This window comes from Lasioglossum baleicum, chromosome 6 (genome assembly GCF_051020765.1).
Source record: "Lasioglossum baleicum chromosome 6, iyLasBale1, whole genome shotgun sequence".
In the NCBI taxonomy this organism is placed as follows: Eukaryota; Metazoa; Arthropoda; class Insecta; order Hymenoptera; family Halictidae; genus Lasioglossum; species Lasioglossum baleicum.
Genome location: NC_134934.1, coordinates 4272148 through 4294839, shown reverse-complemented (window position 1 = coordinate 4294839; position 22692 = coordinate 4272148). Strand labels below are relative to the sequence as shown.

The 22692-nt window shown below is 44.1% G+C and overlaps 1 protein-coding gene across 1 annotated transcript in view; it reads left to right on the top strand.

The window, feature by feature from the left end:
* LOC143209271 (uncharacterized) overlaps positions 1–22692 on the top strand; it is a 160869-nt gene that overhangs the window by 66297 nt on the left and 71880 nt on the right. The window lies entirely within an intron of this gene.

The window sequence follows — 22692 nt, the reverse complement described above, 5'->3', positions numbered from 1 at the left end:
TGGATCGTAGGAGTGGAGACACGAACAGGGGGAATAGAGGATGGGGAACGGAAGCGCGATTTCCCATCCGACGGAGGTAGTTGCGGGCAGCGTCGTCGGCCTTCGGACGAGATTATTACGCGATTCGTGGAACGTCGAAGGCTGTCTGGAAAAAGCTGCTGATATCTAATCTCGGCCGGGATGGTAGCGCAGCTGCGCCTATCTAGCCCACATGTTTTCCTCATCGGCCTCCGTCTGGAAAACCAGACCGCTAGACCTCCTGCGCCCACATTCCATCCGTTCGCTTCTTCTTCTTCTTCAGCTTCTCACTTTCGATCGCTTTCCCGTCGCGAACAGGTGTGCCACCGTATCGAATAATCACGGAATCGCACCATTAAAGGGGTAGACTCGTTACTAAGATTGCAAGTGTGCAGGATGCGCGTTCTCATTTCTCGATAATGCATGCTATTGAATTTTTCAGTAGTCAAAAGCGCTAGATAAAAGATCAAACTAGGTCGCGATCGACCTCAAAAGCTATTTATATTACCACGCTTATATTAGCTTGCCGAGTTGTCGTTGTTGTTGTAAGCGTAATCTTGTAATCGAATTTTAAACCACTTCCCGATGAGCTAGAGACTTGAAACTTTAAACTAGTCTAGGAGAAAAACAATTTTTATATTAAGCGTCACACACACCTCGCCGCGCGACGCTCGGTAGTATGTCATCGCGTTCAGCGATCCCCACTCCGCCCGCCAGCGCTCCCTACTCCACTACGCATTCCCAGTCCGACTCATCCCCACTCCGCACCGAGGGAGCTCATGTCAGTGCGGTGCAGTGTCGCCAGTTGAGGCAGAAAGTTGCCTCAATTACTCTCCTCCTTTTCCCCTTCCACTATCCCATTCCAGCACTATGCACACACTTCAACGTCCCCCACTAAGACCGTAGATCACGGTGCCCGTGCCGTAGACTGGACTGGTAATCAGAGAGGGGGTACTTGATTCCCCTCGATTGCTGGCGACCTGGCGACACTGGTGCGGTGTTCCGTTCATTCAGTTCCATTTCGGACAATTTCGGACTCCATCAAGAGACGTCGTCTCTCGGAGTCATCCCCTCATTCTATCTCGCGTATTTCCATATCTTACTATTTCATACCAGTATTACTATATCTTGCGTTCCATTTAAAAAAGACTAAAAAGTAGATAAAAAAATATATAAAAACAACTGTTTAAAAACCACGCTTATATTAAAATGCACTAAAAAGGATAAAATAATTTTTTTAGGCATTAGTGACTATAAATAAAAAAAAACGTGGAGCGCCCACGAAGATTACGTCAATATAGTTTAGCGCTCTACGCTTTTTTATTTATACTCACTAATGCCTGAAAAAATTATTTTCTCCTTTTTAGTGCATTTTAATATAGGCGTGGTTTTTAAAAAGTTCTTTCTAATATATTTTTTTACGTTTATGAGGCGTAATTTCCATTATCTCGCAGCATGTAGCTGGTCGCAGCTTTATTGAAAATAGCTGCATGTGCAGCTTTATGCTTCCAAGTAATGCAAATTACTTCGATTTCTTGATTCGACAAGCTTCCATAGGGCTTTCTTTCTCTTTTATCATTCAATCGAATTTCGAAACAAAGGCGAAAAGATCCAAGTATTAGAAGTTTCGGGTGAATGAGGAAGTTCAGAAGCAATTGCGAGTTTTTCGAATTCTTGGAGGATTACTCGGCCCTTTGTTCTCTGTTCGAACTAAGCTCGCAGCCGCCACGAAAAGTCTTTCCTTTTCCCGCGATCTCCATCCTCGACGACGACGATCCTTCGCGTCGCTTCCACAAAAGATTTATTTCCAGCGGACGCGACAAGACCGCGATAACATCAGCACCGCAGACACGGAACCGAGGGAAACGGGAAGACGGAACGGATAGAGACACGGAATGCCTCTGATTCGATTTGTCTCGCTGGTACGACGCGCTTATGGCCCTGACGTCGGACTTCCGGAACACGGGACGTATTGTTCGCCCGGCGAGATCCTCGCAGACGCTTATCGATCCGCAACCTCTCTCTCGCAGCACTCGCAGTACTCGCGGACGATTCTGCACGCGGGCCGACCGCCTGTCGCGCAAATGGAAATTAGTCGGCGGATTTTCACGTGTACGGGAATTAGAGTGGTTTGTCACTATCTCGGGGATCTTATTGATCACTCGAGTGGCAAGCAATAGTAGATTCGCCCTATTAGCTCGCCTCGTTGCACTGCTGTATCGAAAGGAGTATGTTCTCGAATACTCTCGAATACTTCATTCCGATCTTAACGCCTGTAGACTCGAACACTATCATTTCATCAGTCCCTTCTTCTTCTATTGCGTACCGGGAGAACGTGTTCAATTTCACGTTTTAATCCTCGTATGCTGCTTCTATTTTTTTCATCCAGTATCTAATAATTATTTCACGAGGTCCACAAGAATTCACAGTACCAAGAAATTCAATCCAGACAAAGGCGGATGGGTACAATTTAAGACTTTATAATTATTTCCAACTTAATGAAATTATTAAAGGAAGGAAGGACTTTTTACTTGCTTCTCCCTATTCTTAACACATTGCTGTCACTGTCACGAGTGTACTCGTGTTTTCATGTTCAAACGTTGCACGCGCAAAGAAGCTGTGAACAAAGCTCGATAGCGATATAGATATTTTTAATAGCGTTTCAGGTATTCTTAGTTATCTCAGTTTAGGCTAAAATTATTCAGATACATGGCTTTGATCTTGCATTGAAATGAAGACCAGTTTCTCACTGCACACGGTCACTGCAAAGTGTTCGAATCGATTTTACGTATACATCCGCGAAGAGTTCCACAATGTGGAGTACAGCTTCCTAAAATGTAATGAGTAGACTGCGTTATGCATTTATGGCTTAGTGTGAATTTGAAAAAAAAAAATGCCAGAATAACATTTTTATTTGTTTCGAAATACGATTTTATTTGCTTCGACTTTCTTCAAATTTGCCTATATAAAAATTGAAAGTTGTATGAACATCCGCAGTCTAGTACTAGAATCGGAAGCGATTCGAACACAAAACGCATCATCCATTCACAGTGAATAGACCATACAAGAGCGGGTTGCAAGTGGTTTAAAGCGAGGCGAGAAAGATCCGTAGGTGGGCAGAAGAATAGGTGTCGTAGCCACGACAACGAGAACAGCAAAGATCATGTTGTCAGGCTCGCGGGGATGTCCAAGAAAGGGGACAAGGATAGGATGGGATAGGATAGGAAGAGGAGCCAGCTCGGTATCGGCGGTTTTTCTCCGGAGCTTTTGCCTCCTGCGAAATCCGACCTTTCACTTGCACGTGTCGGGCATCCTCTCGCGGAGACGCGCGTGCACGCCCGGAAACAAGAGAATCGTGGCGGGTGATCGGGTGAATTCGCGTCACGTACGAGACGAACACTCGAAAATTCCATTTTCCACGTACTATCGTAGCTGCCGCGATGCCGAGGGATGGTTTGCGGGGGTGTGGTATCGATGGCCCGGATACACGGACGAACCCTTAACTTCCCTGGTAGCCGTGATGGAACGTCGTCCATCTGGGAAGCGAACAAGCCGGAACGAGCCGGAAGATAAAGTCCTCGACGGGATATGTTTCTGCCATTGCCGGCTGTCGGCCGATATCGACGACCGGCTCGAGATACATATATCCTTTTGCTTTCTCTTCGACTTCGGGCAAGGTTGCACGAGAGCAGCCACGTTGCAGCAGGGAAAGTCGTGTCGGCGTTCGCGAGACGACTGGCACGCGGGTTTCCTTCATTGCGCGAAAGCGATAGTGATCCCGCCAAGGCAACCGAGTCATCCTATCTCACCGACTGATAGATATTGCCGCGACAAAGTGCCCCGAAGGATCCGATCCAGCCTCGCAATTTTTATCCTTGTCAAGTTCATAGCCGAATGTACAGGCTGCTTAATTTGAAGTTGTGTGGCACGCAGGCAGAATTTCTTCACGCTAAACCTGTCGCCGATGGTTTCGGATTTCAATGCGAATGGGGGTTGAAAGCTTTTGTTATTCTTTTCTTCTCACCGTGTCGTTAGAAATTACAAGTTTCCGAGATATTCGCAGAGAAATGTTACTTACCAGTACAGCAAGTCCTCGAGTTACGCGGTTAATTCGTTCCAGCGGTTTCCGTGTAAGTTCGAATGATTTTCGATCGAATAATTACGAAGTTGCGTGTCTGCGAAAAAGTAATCGATTGTACAAAACGTTAAAACAAAACAACTTCTTCATGACCGAGTAAAAAAAGATCCATTTGACCTATGAAAATGCAAATGATTTGAAACCGAATATTGTAACACGACCTAATAGTGTCCAACCGCAGTGAATAGAACATACTGTATCGGTTGCAAGCGGTTTGAACCGAGGCGGAAAGAATCCACGAACAAAACCGAGTAGCTTATGAACTGTGTTGTACAAGTACACGAGTCCTGAGAGAGAAACGAAGCGCAGATTCGCATATTCTGGTCGAATATAGCGCCGCTTTATCAGCGCTTCGGTACCACGGCTGGCTCCCGGGTCGAAAGTTTTGTTGGCATGCTAAGTCGTGCGGGGTAGCCGGTGACGGGCGTAAAACCAGTCCAGCGGGTCCGACAAGGGCACGCATAGATTACGAGTTAAATGGTTTTAGGGGTAAGGGCATCGACGCGGCGCGGCGCGGCGTCGCGACGACGCGTCCAAAAGGAACACGACGAGCCAGACGGCCGCGTCCCCAGAAAAATCGGCCGGACGGTTATTACTTGCCGCGACACGCCTTTTTTATCGGCGATATCGTTACGCGTCGGGTAATTGGAAGCCATTTCAAGTTCTCCTGCTCTCTCTCTCTCTCTCTCTCTCTCTCTCTCTCTCTCTCTCTCTCTCTCTCTCTCTCTCTCTCTCTCTCTCTCTCTCTCTCTCCTTCTCTCTTTCTTCCTCCAGTTCGTCCCTCGCGCCCTCTGTCCTCCGTCTCTGTCCCCTTTTCCCGTCTGCCTCTTTACGTCCGGATGTCTAGCCGTCTCGCCTGACCACGGCGTAACGCGCGACGTGAAATTAAATCGGGTCAATTAAGAACGCGTATTAATTTTGCTCATTAATCACCGAGCTGCCGCGCGCGCACGCTCGAGCTCGCGTTCGCGCGAGTACATCGATTATTTATTCGTAAATCAAATTTAATTACTGGCCGGGACGACCCGACCGGGGATTTACCCGGCGAAATAAATCAGCGATTGTCCGGCGCCCCGGCGAGAATAAGCAATGAGCTTCACTTCGCCCCGGACTCGAAGTCTGCCAACTTCCACGAAGTTCCGCGGCACCATAGAACGCCTGCCATTCATGAACCGCGGAGCCCTACCAACGGAACTTCTTGTCCCTTCGAAATTTTCTTCAATCCACAACCGGCGGAGGATTCTGTTAACGTTTGTCGCTTCGTTTAATTGCATTCGCTGACGCGCCGGCTTTCCAATGCGATTGCTGTTGAACAGCATGAACCCTTATTTTGGATTCACGGAAGCAATGTTGTTGGGTCTTGAAATTTCTGTACTCGTCTGTTGGATTTTTCTTTGAACAAATTCGCACCGGATCATGCATTTACGAGTTTCTACATTCTTCACGGTTCTCCTTAATTTCTTTTCAGATACACATTGTACCGGGTCTTTCATAATTCATGGCAGAAATTAGGTCAGGTCGATTCGATGGCTGGAAATACGACGACAATCAAGTATAACGAAATTGCGTGGGAGGTTACGATTTGAAGAAAATTGAATTTAAATATCAGTGTCGAGCACGCGCGTCCATTTATAAATAACCAATAAAAAATTAATATTTGTGATAGTAAACAATCCTTGACATTATACCATGTACAAACACGGTTGCAGCAAACGAAGTCCTTTCTATTTCTGGAATTATAAATCTATTGCGTCGTTATTTGTTAGAATTTCTTCGATCGGGTAAACTTGTTCTCTTTTTAAGAAGACGAATAGCCTATATGAATCCTCTAAACTTTCGGTTGTATAGTAGTTGCAATATAGTGGTCCTATAGACCCATGTTGGTGATTAACGATAATCCCCCGCATATGCGCGAGTGTATGTGTATTTCAGACCTTCGAGCCGACCTTCCCGATCCAAGATGGCCACCAGTCGGAGGTGGTCGACCAAGGGGGCAGGTGGGCAGGAGTAAATATTATGTCTAGCGCTATAGCGGGAGTCTCCGGTTACGGCAACTGCGATTGTTTTTCCTCTACCTGCCCTTCTTCTCGATCGATTCGCGAAATATCTGTGCCGATCCATTCCACTGAAACTCGGATAGCCAAATATTGGAAATGGCTTCCACAATCCCTCGAATCACTTAACATTCATACTGTTAAATTCTAAAAAGATAAAGAATACATCAACAAGAACAAGCTAACAAAACATGTAAATTGGAGCAGTCTATTTGAAGCAATGTATCTTCATTCGAGAAAGCGAAATTCCTACAGTGTTATTAATAGTTATTAGTTGACTATAAATTAGGCTTTAGACCTGTGTATATCTTGGAGAAGAGAAATATTTGTTCACGGTATCAATCGTGTACAAGTTGTGAATTTAGATGCTATCGAATGAGGTTTACAATGAAAAATTTCTTCCGACCTAGAATAATTCCGTTCTATATGATCTCTTTTCATTTTTTTTTCATTTAACAATTAGTAATTGATTAGATCCCAACATATTTAATAATGTAAATAATATTTTGAATAGTGATACAGCATCCTTTAGCGGTGACGGTGTAATAATATCAATCCTTCTACTGTTCTAAATTACACCTACCCATTTTCCTCATAAATGCCTCAAATCCGCAGTCTACTAACGATAAATCCCAACTCTTCGTTCTTTCGTCGAGCATCGATTTAGATGATTCCACGAAACCAGGTTCACTAGTCAACACATAAAACTGATCCGAAATTCCTTTGCGTGGCTGGGCCGCCTAACAATGAAGCCACACTCGTCCCAAGAAGTCTCATCTATCAAGCAACTGTTTCATCAAAGAAAACATTCCCCCTGGTGGAGCGGATCGTCTCGAGCAATGAATTTCCGAATCGCGAAGGAACCACTGCGGGAGAACATCCGCGGAGACCTCTGCTTAAGGATTCCGGTTTGGCGATGCGACGGGGCCGAGAGAAGATTTTCCCCGCATCATCCGGCGCTTGTCGGATCGTTGATCACGATTTCTCGAGGAAGTTTTCCTCCTCGCAGCCGTCGTATCATTCTTTTTTTCTCTCGACGATCGCGATGTTTTTAGGAATAATAATACGGGCCGCGAGTCTCCTCTCCAAAGAAACGAAGGAGAAGAAGAAGAGACGTCATCCTAGGGAGAAAGGAGAGTCACGTAGAGAAAACGTCGGTCGTCTCACCTTCGGGGAAACCTTTCCTCGTCGTCGCGACTACGTGGCGTCGTCGTCGTCGTCTTGTGAACGCGTTTTTACCAAGATTCCGCGTTTCCTCGGGCAGAGTGCGCGTTTCCCGGCGTGTCTTGTGCTCGCTCGTGACTCTGTCACGCCACGCTACGCCACACCGTGTCTTTCCACGTGGACGCACCCTGGAGCACCCATCTGTCCCGTCCTCCTTTATCACCACGGCTCCATCTTTCTTGCCCCGCGACGCGCTCGCCAAACCCTCCTTTGTCCCGGCGCATTCAACGATAAGATTTTCTTACGGAGTTTTTCCGCCTCGTCCTCTCCAATGGCCCTCGCATCCATCCGCGAAATACTCGTCGTCGAACGGGTCTATTTTATCTGGCCCCGGTTCCTACTACAGCACCAACGATCCCCACGTTTACCTTTTCACCGCCTGCCTAGATCCAGTGAACCCTTTTTCTTACCAGCTGCAGATATTATCGGGAAATATTTTATCGCGAATTCCCCTCGCGAACTGCTCCGCGAAACGGGATTCCTTGGATTTTACTAACGCCCGCTACACCCAGATTCTTCACAACGGATTCCTCGCCACAGATTTCCCGATTCACAGTCGCGGATAATTGGTACCGCTTCTACCACCGTTGTCCTATTCTTTAGAAACGCCATTGTACATATAGCGGTTACGAGCTCGTTTCTAACAAACCTCATCTGTCCCCCGTGTCAATTTCACAATTTTCCCGAAATAGGTTATACTATTCTGTTATTTGTAGGCAAATTTTTCTAAAACTTCGTGAGTTTTATTCTTTTTTTTAATACGAAACACATTACCGACAGATCCAAGATGTAAATGTTAACTCATCAATTTGAATAAAAAAACATCGAAAAATAACTGTGTACCTTGTTATTTTGTCAATCTTTTTTATCACTGTGTCAACATTTTTCAAGATTTTCATTGCTCTACATAAGATCTAGTCATTTTTATCACGAATGTATAATATAAATCCACAGTCTAGTATCAGACGTACGAATTATAACCCCTTCCCGTACCATTTTCTTCACAGTTACAGCGATTAAAACATGTCGTAGAAGGGAAAAGAAAATTTATATTTCTTGCATGGCTACATTTATTTCAATGCTTAAATATTCATCACGAACATTCATGTTTGTTAGACTTTGTTAAAATACGGCAAGGGATTAATCCTTCTTCCAAATCTTACATCCATCAAATCGAATATCAGAAATTATTTAAAGAATGAAACAAACGAAATTCTATTCAATGGTAGAACGTATGTATTTAGATTGTTTGTGGCGAATAATCAATCAAATTCAAGAATAAACAAGAGTACAAATCACATTGCACAGCTAATTATTAAATTCTCAGAATCGGAAGATAAAATTACACCTGCAGTCGAGTATACTTACGTCACAATCTGACACTTCACCTTATCTCTCGAATGTATCATTTAACTAATTTTTCCCGTCTGTCGTACACACTTTACGTTCGCAGTCAAAACATTTCGCGAACTGTTTATACGGCACGCGGGATGAGTTGTCTGCCGACGTTATTTTTCAATGTGCGCAGCGATATCGTGCGTTTCGATAGTACATCGCGAGACATGCACTCGCGGCGCGAGCACGTTGCATTCGTCCATATTTACGGAAGATTAGCGTGACTCACCGACAGGCCGGGGTCATAAATATTAAATTTCATATCAACGATCGCGACGACGACCACGATCATTTCCATCAGTGCTGGACAAAACAGTATTTGAAATAGAAAATAGTTTATTTTATTTTTAAAGCATATCTATAATTATGCAAATAAATTATTTTACTTATGTATAAGAAAAAGTTTTCGAAATACTATTTGAAAATAGTGAGACTTATTTTATAGGACTATATGTCGAATAGTGTTTCAAATAGTAAATAGTGACCTTTACAATATAATTTTGTGATATAATGTTCAGTCTATTCGTTGTGTCACATTTGAAACTGAGAATCCTTTTGGATGACAATGAAAATGTGTCGACAAATTGCAATACTTAAAATATTTTATATGTATCTGGTTGTCAAAATAAAAATATTTTATTTGCCGACATTTTTCGTTCTATTTAAAGTAGTACTTTATTTGAACCGCATTAAAGTAATACTATTTAAAATAGTATTTCAAATATTTTTTTTTGAAATTTTGCCCAGGTCTGATTTCCATACAGCCAACTCGGGGACAGGGCTGCACACGCCTCCCGCGAATTTCGAAATGTTTACGCAGCACTTGTGTGGTTGTTTCACTCCTTCCTCCTCCTCCTCCTCTTCCTCCTCGTGACGTTGTACGTTGTCGTTTCGCGACTGCGTTTTTCCGACGCGGTGAATTACTATTCTGCTGAACGATGGACTTATCTCCGAGACGGCGGGCAAATGTTTTTCCTTATTACGAAATCGGCCACGCATAGAGCTCTAAATCGCGCGCGACTACACACGCGACCGATCCCGAGGACTTAACGATTTTCAACCACTTCCTTCTTCGGTCGACGAAAATATTTACACTGCGGTTGTACCAGTCGAATAACTTTCGATTTATCATTCTAATCGAGCTGCTACGGCTCTGTTTTTCTTCGATCCTCCACTTTGGAAACATTTTGCCGATCTGCATTCTCGTTCGATCGTCATCAGGAAATACAATCTTCATGCGTGCGCAGAATTTGTACTAAATAAACTGGAATTCAATGCAGTTTGAATCTATCACTTTCAGATGGATTAGTTTACTAGGCAATGGTTAAAAGAATTATTCTCAAAAATTGCGATTAGTTGGAGCGACAAGAAAACAAGAAATGAAACTCATGTTTCTTAACTTTCTCATCTGAGCCGTCTTTTTTCTTTTTTTTTTTGTCACTCCAAATAATTGCAATCTTTTCTTAAAAAGTAGGCTCAATGCAGGAAATGGTAAAATTGAAATAATTATCGGTAATTATACAGAAAAGGGTACAGTTTGTAAATACATATTTCGAAAAGAAAGACCGAACGGCGATGACACGTACAGGAAAAAGTTGCTTAGAATGATGAACTCTACATCATATTCGAGTTTCACTCATTCTCATAAAGATGTAAGTTTTTTTAGAATTATCTATATTCACGAGGAGACGCACAAGTATGGGATGATGCAGCGATAAGCTGCTCTAAAAATCGCGAAAGTTGCTTAGCTAGAAGATAGTTCGCGACTGGTGTCACGTTTATAAATTCTTTCACGACGAAAAATCGCATCCACTAGTCATCTACGGTCAAGTAAGGTTAACATGTTTAGTCTTCCGTAGATATGATCATGTACACAAGATTCCTCCTATTCATCGAATACAAATGGGGGAAGGGGGGTTGCTCCAACTCCACCACTTCGATATACTAATATTCCACACAAAGATAATAAGGGGGCAGAAGAATTTATTGTCATTTTTCCTCAATATCGTGTATGTACTTTTCTGTTATGTCTGTTTTTAGACAGCAAAATCAGCGACTATAAAAATCGAATAAATCAGAAACGATTTTAACGAAGAGTTACTCTTCAACACTGAACCCAGCGCAGTAAAGAAAAAACTGGTTTTTTTATTTTACATTTATTAAAATTACGGTGACGCTTCCATCGGCAATGACTGAATAAATTTGATTATGTATCAAGGTCTATATAAATTCAACTTCTCACTTTTACAACATACAGTAATTAATTCAGTACTCGATAGATTCAGTATTAAATCTCACTGTATCTCATGGATCAGAACAAAGTTCTAATCTCCCTCTGTATTCGCAAAAACTAGTTTTCCAGTTTCAAGGAAGAACTGCGTCAACCAGTTGTACGTTGACAGCCACATTGGCAGCTGTGAAGAACTAACAAAGCTGAAATAATGATTGAATAAAGAATTAGTCTTCGAATGTTATTGAATCTCATAGATTACAATCGAAGTTTGGTTCAACCGCTCTACGTTCAGAAATGAATTTTCCAGTTCCAATGAAGAGTTTATCCAACCAGTTGTACGTTGACAGTCGCGTTAGCAGCCATGAAGAGTCCACAAAGTTCAAATAATTTGACTGAATAAAAAATTAGTCTTCGAATGTTATTCAGACATCAATTTTCCAGTTTCAAGGAAGAACTGCGTCAACCAGTTGTACGTTGACGGTGTCACAATTGTCAGCAGTGAAGATCGAACGTAGCTGAAATAATGAATTCCTGAAGAAAGCGTGTATCCATCAGTCGGGGACGGTCCGGCAATTCGTGTAAATTCGTGTGCGAAGAATTTGCGGACGGTCGACGATTTCGCCGGGACACGTTCTGCGGGGGTAGTAGAACGCGTCCAGTGCCCTAACAAATCAATTGCACCGGTGGTAATGGTCAATCTAGCTGAAATCGAGTCGCATCGTTTCGTTTCTCACGTCAGTTCCGCCAATCGTGACTTGGACGATCATCTCGCCTGCGAAGCGGCTGATGAACGCGCGTGCACAGGATATGCGGGGTCAGGGTGCAACAGAGGGAGACAGAACGATAGCGAGATAGAAAGATAAACACACAGAGAGAGAAAGAGAGAGAGAAAAGGAGGAGAGAGGGAGAGAGAGAGAGGGACAGTGGAAGATCGAGGGAGAAGGGTTCGCGTGAAATCTGAACACGTTGTTGGTCGTGGCGAGCGCGAACGAAAAGGGGGGTTCGCTTTCACGCTGCGGGCTCGACGCGTGGTGTCGCGTCGGGTCGCGTCGCGCCGCATCACGCTAAGTGCAAAGAGAAGCAATGACCTGATTTGAAATTTATTACGTTTGGGCGACGTCCAAGTGCGGTGCATCGGCTGCCAAAAGCAAACGGGCCGCCCCGACCCGACCCACGTCAAACCAGAAAACAAAAAGATTGCCTCTCCCCCTTCACGGAAAGAACGAAAAACCGAGGATAATCGTGAGCGCGTTCTCGTTTCTCGAATTCTTTAGCGCCGGAAAACAAACGCGGTACTGCTCGCAGACTCGGATATGACACGCGAGGACTTCCGAAGCCGGGCCACGCGGAAAAACTGACGCGCTCCGCTGCGCGGGGTTGAATGTCCTTTCCGTCGTCGTTCAAAGGCGTTTAGAGATGAGATCGGGCTCGCTGCTCGGAAACTACGCTGTGTACGTTCTCAACGAGGAAAGTGTATTGGCCGCAGAAATAAATTCGCGAACCTGTCTCCAGAAATTTAACCCCCCAACGCACGGATCTGGTCTCTGAGCTATGTACATGAATGGAACTTGTACCGATGCAATTTTCTTCGAATTATCTGCGAATTCCTCAATGGATTCTTGTTCTAATAGGAGAGCGAAATCACCGATTTGTTAATTTACATGGTAAATGTAATTTGTAGGTGTAATTTAAAACAGTGAAAACATCGGAAGAATTTTCAAAGACTGTTATTAGTATTTTCAACGTATATATCAAGCATATTAAGAAAGAAAATAAATGTCTACTTCACTGCAGATTGTTGCAATTCAGGTAAAAAATTTCTATTTTCCATAAAGATCCGCTGTCGACCTATAACATCGAATGTGGCGCGAGTCTTCTCGTAACTTTCACCAAGTGTAACATTCCTTTTTTAAAACCATCCACTGTATACACTCGCATAAAAAGGCCACGTACACAGACACATCGCACATTCTCACCGGCAGAAGAGCGTGTAGGAGCGCCTCTCAGGTTCTCGGCGACTACGGAACCATTACCCAACACCTCTGTTCGGGCAATTGTTGTTCGATCGCGCGATTCTATGTAACACAGTGGCTCGTACGTCAGGCGGGTCAGCCAATGAAGATCGAAGAGCACCAAACGAATCAGGAAGACCGTGGAAGGCGGTGAAAAATATCGGCGCCGGCGCGAGCTGCGGGCATTGTAACTAATCCGGGCAGGAATCCTCTTATTCGCAGCCTGGATGGACGAGGCTGTTGGTGGTGTTGCCAGTGTCTCGCTGCGGCTTATCCACGTGCGTGACTTTTGCTAAGTAGCCTTGAGGCTGTCTAAAGCGGATTACCGATGATCGCGACCGTGCCGTCCCGCGGCGCTGGCGGTTACGTGTCCCCGGTTTCGCGGCCGATCTATCGTCGAAACTCCTTGTCGCTCCGCTTTGCTCCTCTCCGATCGGCTTTCCCCGGCATAGCGATCGCGAGAATCCAGGTCATCGTCGGGGCCGCGATTTACCTGGCCGTTCACCGGGTCGACGTTTAGAAGCCAGACGCCGTCGCGTCGTCGCTCGATGCCACCGGTGTTACGTCATCCAGACTACGACAACGACGGCTCGATCCGCGGTGACGTCACCGGGACATACCTAGGTTGACGTAAATGCCTCGCGCGAGACCTCCTGCGGCCAGCTTTATTGCTTTTTCCGGAAATATACACCGTCTAGACGAGAGACTCTATCGCGACACGTCCCTGTGAATCATCCAGGCGAGAATTCAACGGCGAGGATCAGCCTAGGCTGCCAACCAGCTTAGGAACCCTATCAGCCTCTTATGCAGACGCTCTGTCGTCTGGCGATAGTCGCACAAGACACTGCGAGTGTGGCGGAGTTAAGGAGAGAGTTGTTTAATGGGAACTGTTCTTTAAAATTTATGTACATATTCAGAAAAAAAAGAGGAAGCGAGAGATCACTGCTTAGCAATTCCAAAGAACCTAGATGGAAATTTGTAATTTTTTATTCAAGTACTTACAGGAAGGTGTACATAATATCGAATATTTGATCTCATACTGAAATCGTTCACGATTTCTTACTAGAAATCCTGAATGTTTTAACTTGCCAAATGATCGCGTCAAAGAAAAAACCGGCGATTTTCAGTGGAATCAGAGTCGAGACATCGCACCGGTGTCCCCATAATTCGATTATGGGCTGGTTTAATCAGTTTCGCTGAACTTTCCGAAAAGCTCCGGCGCATCCGTTCAATACGTTCCTCGACGGGAATAGCGGGGTCTCTAAAATTCAGTAGCTCCGGGGGTCGAGCGTTGCGAACAGAAAATTCTCCGGACTACTTACTGCGGAATATCCAGCTCGTGACCACGGTAAAAGCGCCCTCGCCGTTGCCGATTTTCGCTCCGAGAGCCCGGCCATTTGAAAGCTCGGGTCCGTTAAAGCGATCGTTGCCTCTCGAAAAGACGACTCCGAGCGGCCGCAGAAGCACTGGCCGCACTCTTTTTCTCTTCTGTAACCGAGTTCCCTTACCTCCTTGCCGCCCGTGAAATCGATTCCGAATTCCGAGCTACGCGAGGCATCAGCGTTTTTCCGGATCGCCGGGTTCCCCTTTCACCCGATCCTCGAACGCAACCTCCGGTAGCGGTCTCTCTATGCCCCGCTAAAAACCGCCGGGATCTCCGGGATCATCCTGATTTCAAATCTTTAGACGCCCCTTCCCAGGAACCGTTCCTGTATTTCTCGCCGATATATTGGACACGATTCTCACCCGAGCGGCCGACGGGTATCGCTCGCCGAAAGCTTGTTACGAAGGGGTTGATCGGGGTTGCCGATGAGAAATAGGGGACCCCGGCAAGGGTAAACCGATTTTTAATGATTCCACCCGCTGTCGCATCGTCCTCGAAATATTGCGTATTTATACCGTCAATATGCGCCGTTTTAAATCATCGGTGACCGCGGTTTAATATTTCCCCGGCTATATTTTACTCTCCCCGTATTTGACTTCTTATTTTATTTCGACTGAGACGCGAAATTGCGCCGGGCATCCAAATTATTTAGCTATATTCTCACACTTTTAAAGAAACGAAGACTTTTTTAACATTCCTATTACTAGAATTACGGAGTTGACGTAAGGGTTAAAACACCTTGTTCGAGGTTCAAACGCTTCTGCAATCTCGAGGATCTCGGTCTACTATCTCGACTAATAAAAAACAACATAGGGTCGAGAGTTAAGGGTTGGAAAACCCGAGGAAAAAATTTTCCGGAAAGCAGAGCCGCGTATTCCAGCGAGAACAGGCTATTCTCAGGGGCGGCGGCGCGGCGGTGAGCTGGTTGTCGGAGTCCGACGCAACGTTACCACCAGGACAATTTTACAAGCCCAAAAATATACGACTCAAGTTAGCGAGGGTGGTCCACGCTTCACCAGCCCTCCGGAGGCGACATTTTCTCTCCAAGTCCGATTTAAATAAAACTGCCCCCGAGGCGGTGTCTTCCTCCTCGTCCAACCGTATCCTCTTTCTCTGTCCCTTGGTCCCATTCTCCTACCCTCGGCGCGGCGGCCGCATTCAACCTTCCAGGAGCAGACACTCGCCCATGGTGAGGGGCGAGAGCTTGATGGCGGCACGAGGGTGCAGGATTTGAGGGTGCTTTTTTGGGCTAGGCCGCTGTCTGGGTCGCACTTAAAGCGGAAACGTCAGACGATAGCGCGCCGGAGGAAGAGCCGCTTCCTTCGTCCTCCTCTTTCTCCTCGTCCTGAAGATCTACGAAGAACGGATACCTCTGATTTCGTCTGTAACCGGCGAATTTTTTGCTTCCGTTCTACCTGCGACTTCCGGCGGAGTCGTTCATCGAAAATCTAAATTTTTCTTCTACCTACGGTGGGCGTACAAAGTATTCGTACACTTTTTAAAAAACGAATAACTTTTTCAAAATTTCACCCTACAGCTCGAATTTTTTTGAGACGTTAGAAGAATTACTTTACTAGCTAATAAATACAATTTTTTTAATTGTTATTGGTCGCAACTGCGTAGGATAAAGTAAAGGTCACGATTTTTAAATTTTTATCTGTACCTATATACACATGTACACAGGGTGTGGCCGGACGGGTGGTACAACCGAGCAGGGGGTGATACTACATGTAAAGGTAAGACGAAAAAAAAGGAATAACATTTTTTTGTTTGACGCTTCGTCTTCGAGAAAATCGAGTTTGATTATAAAAAAAAGTTAAACCGACTTCGAAAAAACGCACTAAAAAGTATAAAATAATTTCCATTTACTTTATGTGAATACACACGAACTTAAATACAATACCATCTTTTCGGAGGCGGCGCAAAATTGAAAATTTTCGACACTGGAAATTACGAAAATCCTTAAATTCTTCTACATGCTTTCACATATTAATGTATCTTCTCTTCCCACCTACTGATCTCCAAGCCCACCATATTCCAATGAAATCATAATCAGCAACATCTGTCATTTGGAAAATTTTTAATTTTTGCGCTGCCTCCGAAAAGATTGTATTGTATTTAAGTTCGCCTGTATTTACATAAATTAAATGGAAATTATTTTATACTTTTTAGTGCGTTTTTTCGAAGTCGGTTTAATTTTTTTTTAATAAAATTTTTTTTATTTCACACTTTGTATCTCTGTCAGCCGTCACATTTCAAATCGTAATTTATAAATATCTGAAAGCCGCAATCGATGACGGTAACGACGTCGCGTCGTCACTGTTCCTAATATCTAACATTCAGCGGAGTTCACAACGGCATCACCACCCTACATTCTCGCAAATAATATCGTAATTAATAAAAAAATATAACATTTTTTTTACACGGGACCATCCCGGGAACATACTCTACAAGATGCAAAAGGTTTCGTTCCGATTGGTCCTACATGTGAACATACATAGAAAAAAAAGCAAACAGAAAGGCACATACAGATCGAATTGAGTAACCTCCTCCTTTTTCGAAGTCGGTTAAAAATGAATCGTCTGACGCGTCTGACCATGATCAACCAATTCTACTTTATGCATATCCTAAAGCACGCGAACCTGGCGGAACTTTAAACTCGATTTTCTCGAAAACGAAGCGTCAAACGAAAAAATTGCATATTTTGTTCTTACTTTTCCATAAGGAACCACCTCGTGCCCGCTAGTACATGTTATTCGACCGCACCCTGCATAAATGCAACGAAACGTTCATTGAACCTAGCACCAGCACGGTAAAGGCTGTCACAATTTCCTTGAATTTGTGTAATTGTATTATTGGATTGAATGTCGTTTTGTGAGCGCCGTAAAATCGGAGCAGTATATAGACACTTTAGTTTCTATAATCGTTGAAACATTGATTGATTTACGTGGCGGACGTACGGCCGTTCCGGGTGTCGAAATTCAGGGCGGCGCGGTTCGCGCGTAAACCGTGTCGGTTCGATTGCTCGACGCACACACGCCACACCATGCTACGCCACGCCACGCCACACTATGGTACGGCGTGGCTGTAGAACCGCACGGCCAGAACCTTGGACAATGGCACGACGGGGGACGCAATCGGTGTACACACCCCCGGCGGCGGACATTTCGCCGTCCAGCCGAAAGAGCGGGTGGCGTAATTGAATCCGCGCGGCCGGACTTTATTTCGCGCCACGAGATTGTCCTTGCACTCGCCGTGGAACTTCGTTAACTGGAGCCTCTAGAAATCCGGACAGGATGGTCTGCTCGCTGTTTCCTAGAACCTACCATGGAAAAATCTGCTGCGAAAATCGGAAACTGTAAACCGAAAATACTTTAACTCTTTGTGCTAACCCAAAAATTGCTGTACCATTATTCAAAATATTGTTTAGATTATTAAATGTTGGTATCTAATCAACTATGTACTAATTATTTAAGTATTCTATGAGGTATTTTATATTTAGACAAAGACAAAAATTAATATAGAATGGACATATTCTAGATCGGAAGAAGTGTTTCACTTTCGAGTTGCAGTAGCTTCGAGTGCAAAATTATTATCTGTTTCGCATACAAACATGAAAGTCACGAAAACTGTGTGAAATTGACAGGATGGATGAGGGAGGAACAACTAAAAAGATCTGTAACGCAAGGTTATAAATAATTAATCGGTCGGCTGCTGGTACACTCACTTTATTTGTTAAAAAATGAATCGACAGCAATGGCACTTCTTGTTATGAATCAACAATATTTCTTTCGGGATCAGTTTTTAGTGATTTTTCAGTACAGATGTATGGTCAGAAGTGATTTGTTCTTTATATAGTGACTGATCTTTATATGGCGATTCAAATTAATATTTGAGCATCGTGCATGGGTCGTTTTCAACCCACCGTTATTTAAAGATAACATTTTTTAAATGTCGGTGGAAATGACAAGTTGTAGGGGACAGGCAGGTGGACAATGCCTTGATGACCACGCGCAAGTGTGTTACACAATCACCCCCCGTGACGCACCCTCCCTGGCACAAAAAAATCGCAAACATATGGTAACGATCGTGCGAAAATACGCCACACCTGAGCAAATCACAGGATGCCCATTGTTCACGCTAAGGGTTGGCCTGACAGTGAGTTAGGGGCATCACGCGCGTCGAAATCTGTTTGAGCAAACACAGATTTTGGAAAACGCTCAGAAGAACTGAGCAGTGTCCAAAATTAATTAAAATCGATATATGTAGATAATATACGAAAATAATAAGTTAAGTAGAACCTCGATTATCCGAACACCTTTGTGCTGTTGATTCATTCGGATAACAGAGGTCCTATTGTAAAATCAATATACAGGGTGCCTCAGCTGAAGGAAAAAATTTTTTGCCGGACATTTTTTCATAGTTTTTTCAAGGTCATCGTTATTTTTTATCGGGCAAACTTTTTTTTTATTCCATCTTGTTAATGACTTAAGCACATTCAGATGTATTTTTTCAGCCGCTATAGGATGGAATAACGAAAAATAAGTTTTCCCGATAAAAAAATAACGTTGACCTTGAAAAACTATGGAAAAATAACCGGACAAAAGAAATTGTTCTTCTATGACATTCCTCCTTCGATACCATTTAAATTCTGCCATAAATATTTTTTGTGCCATTAAAAATAAAGGAGATATTTAGGTGGTCTCCTTCAGCTGAGACACCCAGTATTTTTATCTTTCCTACATCGTAAATCGTTTCAAAGGGGTGGACTCGTTTCCAGGATTGCAAGGGTGCGGGATGCGCCTTCTCATTTCAGATGTGGTTTTTCAATAGTCGCTAGATAAAAGCGCTAGCAAATCAAACTAGGCCGCGATCGCCCTGAAAAGTCCTATTTTTACGTTTACGAGGGGTAATTTTGCATTATTCGGCGACATGTAGCTGTCGGATCTTTATGAAAATAGGCTACGCGCAGCTTTATGCTTCCGAATAATGTAAATTACGCCTGGTAAACGTAAAAATATGACTTTTGAGGACGATCGCGGCCTAGACTGATCTTCTATCAAGGGCTTTTGATTGCTGAGAAACCCCATCTGTGCATTATGGAGAAATGAGAAGGCGCAAAACCCGCACCCTTGCAATCCTGGGAGAACGAGTCTACCCCCTTAATCCAAACTCGGACCTTTAAAAAAAATGCGTCTAGCATCACCGGAGGAAAGGAAGAGGTATTTGACGAGTATTTTATCCGTCGGCCGTTAATTGAAGCTTCGTTATCTGGATAATGAATTTGCCCATCTCCGATGGGAAGGTGTGAGGAAGGGGAGTGCGTCTGTCGTTGGGTCAGGGTCGAGCGAGAAAATCGAGAGGGAAATCTGGCTACTGCCAGTCGATATATATCGGTCGGCGTAGCCCTACCCCATATTACACCGCGAGGGTTGTTCGGCACGTCCCGATTCACGAGCCATTATGAAATATTCCGCAGGGGCTAATACCGCCCCTCTTCAGTCGTATACGAGACCGTACACGTGACCAACCCCTCCTATAAAAAAGAAAGTTTTTCGTGGTACCTCGGCAGCCCTCGTAAACTAGCGAGATCGCTCGCTCCTGGGATCTTGTTAAGGGGAATACAAAATTCTCGAGATCGTCGTTCCTGGCTTATCGCGTTCCTCGGCTTTTCTTGCACGAGATACTGCCGAGCACACGACCCCTTTGAGAACGTACAGGGTGGTCCGCGAACGATGATACACGACCGGTAGGGTGTTTCTTCATGGGCGGAAAGCAAATTGAAAATTTTAAATAAAATCCGCTTCGTGTGGAACGAGTGCCGTCAACATGGCAAATGCGCGGAATAAAATATGCTCAAGAAAATCAGGTTTAGAAACCACCTAGAATACGTTACACGGGGGTTCATAATACCTAGTGGCACAAAAATTCAGAGATGATTTTTCTTCGTAGAATTAATTGAACGGTTTTTCAGCAAAATTCAGATATTCTCGCACGGCGAATAAGATCACAAATTTGTAGTGTATACATTTACATAGTGCGCTGTTTACGGAGAGGATGTACTATCGGATTATAACTTCATTTTAATTGCTAATAAAAAACAGAAGTTACCCGTTCAAGTTACCTGGAAAGTCACAAACGAACATAGAACGAAAGTTGTCATAAAACTTATTCTATTTGGTAAAATAATTGACTTTCACTTTCCCTTGAGTATAAACGAAACGGCTTTCCGAACGCCCTAATAATATAACAGTATTTTAAAATTCTTCTAATGTTTTCACTGTTTCGAATTACACCCACTCATTTTCGTGATGCATGCATCAAATCCGCTGTCTATTCGTGATAAGCGAAACAGAGATTAACGGATGATTTTTATTGGCAGAATGAAATGGAAGAATCCACAATCTTGTTTCACAATCGACGTGACAAAGCAGTGACGGCTAGTTATTCCACGAACAAAAGAATCTAATAGTCCTCTACAGAATAGCAGACTGTGAGGATTCATACTTCTACAGGACGTTCGAAATATTCTGTCCGCAGGGATTATTGACCTTTCAGCCGACAGTTCGAAAGCGAAGGAGTATTTGTTCTGTACGACAGGGAGAAGGTTCTAGCTAGAGCACAGCTCGGTTCCCGGGGATCGTTTCATTGACTGACAACCGGCGTCTCTGTCGTTCGTGACAGTGGCTCCCTTTCTTCGCCGGTTGCTAGCGAAGGTGACGCTTCACCGGCGGACGTTCGATCGTCGGGGCAAAAAAGCGGTCGCGACACAATCGATTCGTGAAAACCCGTCTCTCGGAGGGAAGCGTCGACTCGGATTAAGACACGTCCTCCGCCGCGTCGTCTCACCCTGCCTCACCCTGCTGCCTCGCCCTGGCGCGCCCTGACTCGCCCTGCCTCGCTTCGAAAGAAACCCGTAGCCGCGTGAATTCCGGGAAGATCCCCGAGAAATCCTCCGTCTGTCCCGAGGAAAGGGGAGAATTCGACGAGCGCTGACAAAGGAACAAGCGTCGTCGGGATCGTCTTATCGGCCGCTCGTTATCCAGACGTATCGGGACGACGACGCGACGCGACGACGAGAAGTCTTCGTCGAAGAAATCCAGAGGGAAACCTTTCCGAGAACGGGTCGAGTTCTTTTGCCGGACCGTTTACGCGACGCTGATCAGGATAATCGTAGACACGTGTAGTGTGGCCTTCTATTAGGGTCGCGTGAAACTTTCTTCGTTCCAGTGGCCGGCCGATTGCTTCTGACCTGTCTGTCTTCTCTTCGGGGGTCACAACCTCGCAAAATCTTCCTTTGTTACGCAACTGAAAAATCTTGTTGTCGAGGATCTCGTTCTGGGTCACCTTACCAATGAACATTTTCGAACCGACAAACAAGGGATGATCAGTAACACAATTTATGTGCACTCCTTTAGGGGAGAGACGGGTCCCGAACTTGCGGCATAAAAAATTTCAGAATCACGCGCACCCTTAACTGGTTCCCATTATATTTATATCGAAATGTTGTAACAAGACTGTGGATTTTATGCATTCGTAGTTACATCGAGTAGTTCGAAAGAGTAGAACATTTAACCCTTTGCACTACTTTGTCGAGTGTGACTCAATATCAGGGAAAGAAAAATGTAAATGAAATGGGTTTTTATATATATCTGGTTCTTCCTTTATTTATTTAATTTCTTATTTTTTAGTTAACACATTACCGACCGGTGATTATTGCATAATTTTGAAAAATCTATGGTACATGGATGAATACTTTTTAATGGAACCTTCAATAGCAACAGCAATTTTCATTGTGAACTAACAAATCACCCTCAATAACGTCATCTAATACTTTCATTTAAAATTATAATGTAAAAGGAAATTTCTATACTTTCTTTTCGTACAGCACTTTCGGTAGGTAAAGTGTTAAAAACAAATGTAAGTTCCGCAAGTATAAATTACAACAAACTTTGAGAGGCATATTTAATATAATTAGTGATGAAAATTGTTTAAAATAAGTATGGCAGTCAAGGAACTGTCCTTGGGAGTAAATCTCTATCTCTATCTCTATAAAATCGTGTCTGTCTGTCTGTTTGTGACGGCATCAACTGAGAACAGCGAACGTAGAAAGCTGGGGTTTGTTATTAGACGCAGCGTTTCTTCGGGAAGGTTTCTTCTATAGGGGAAATCCGCATTCGAAAAAGTCCATTCGTTAAAAAGTTGTGACCTCATTAGTGACCGAAGACGACTTT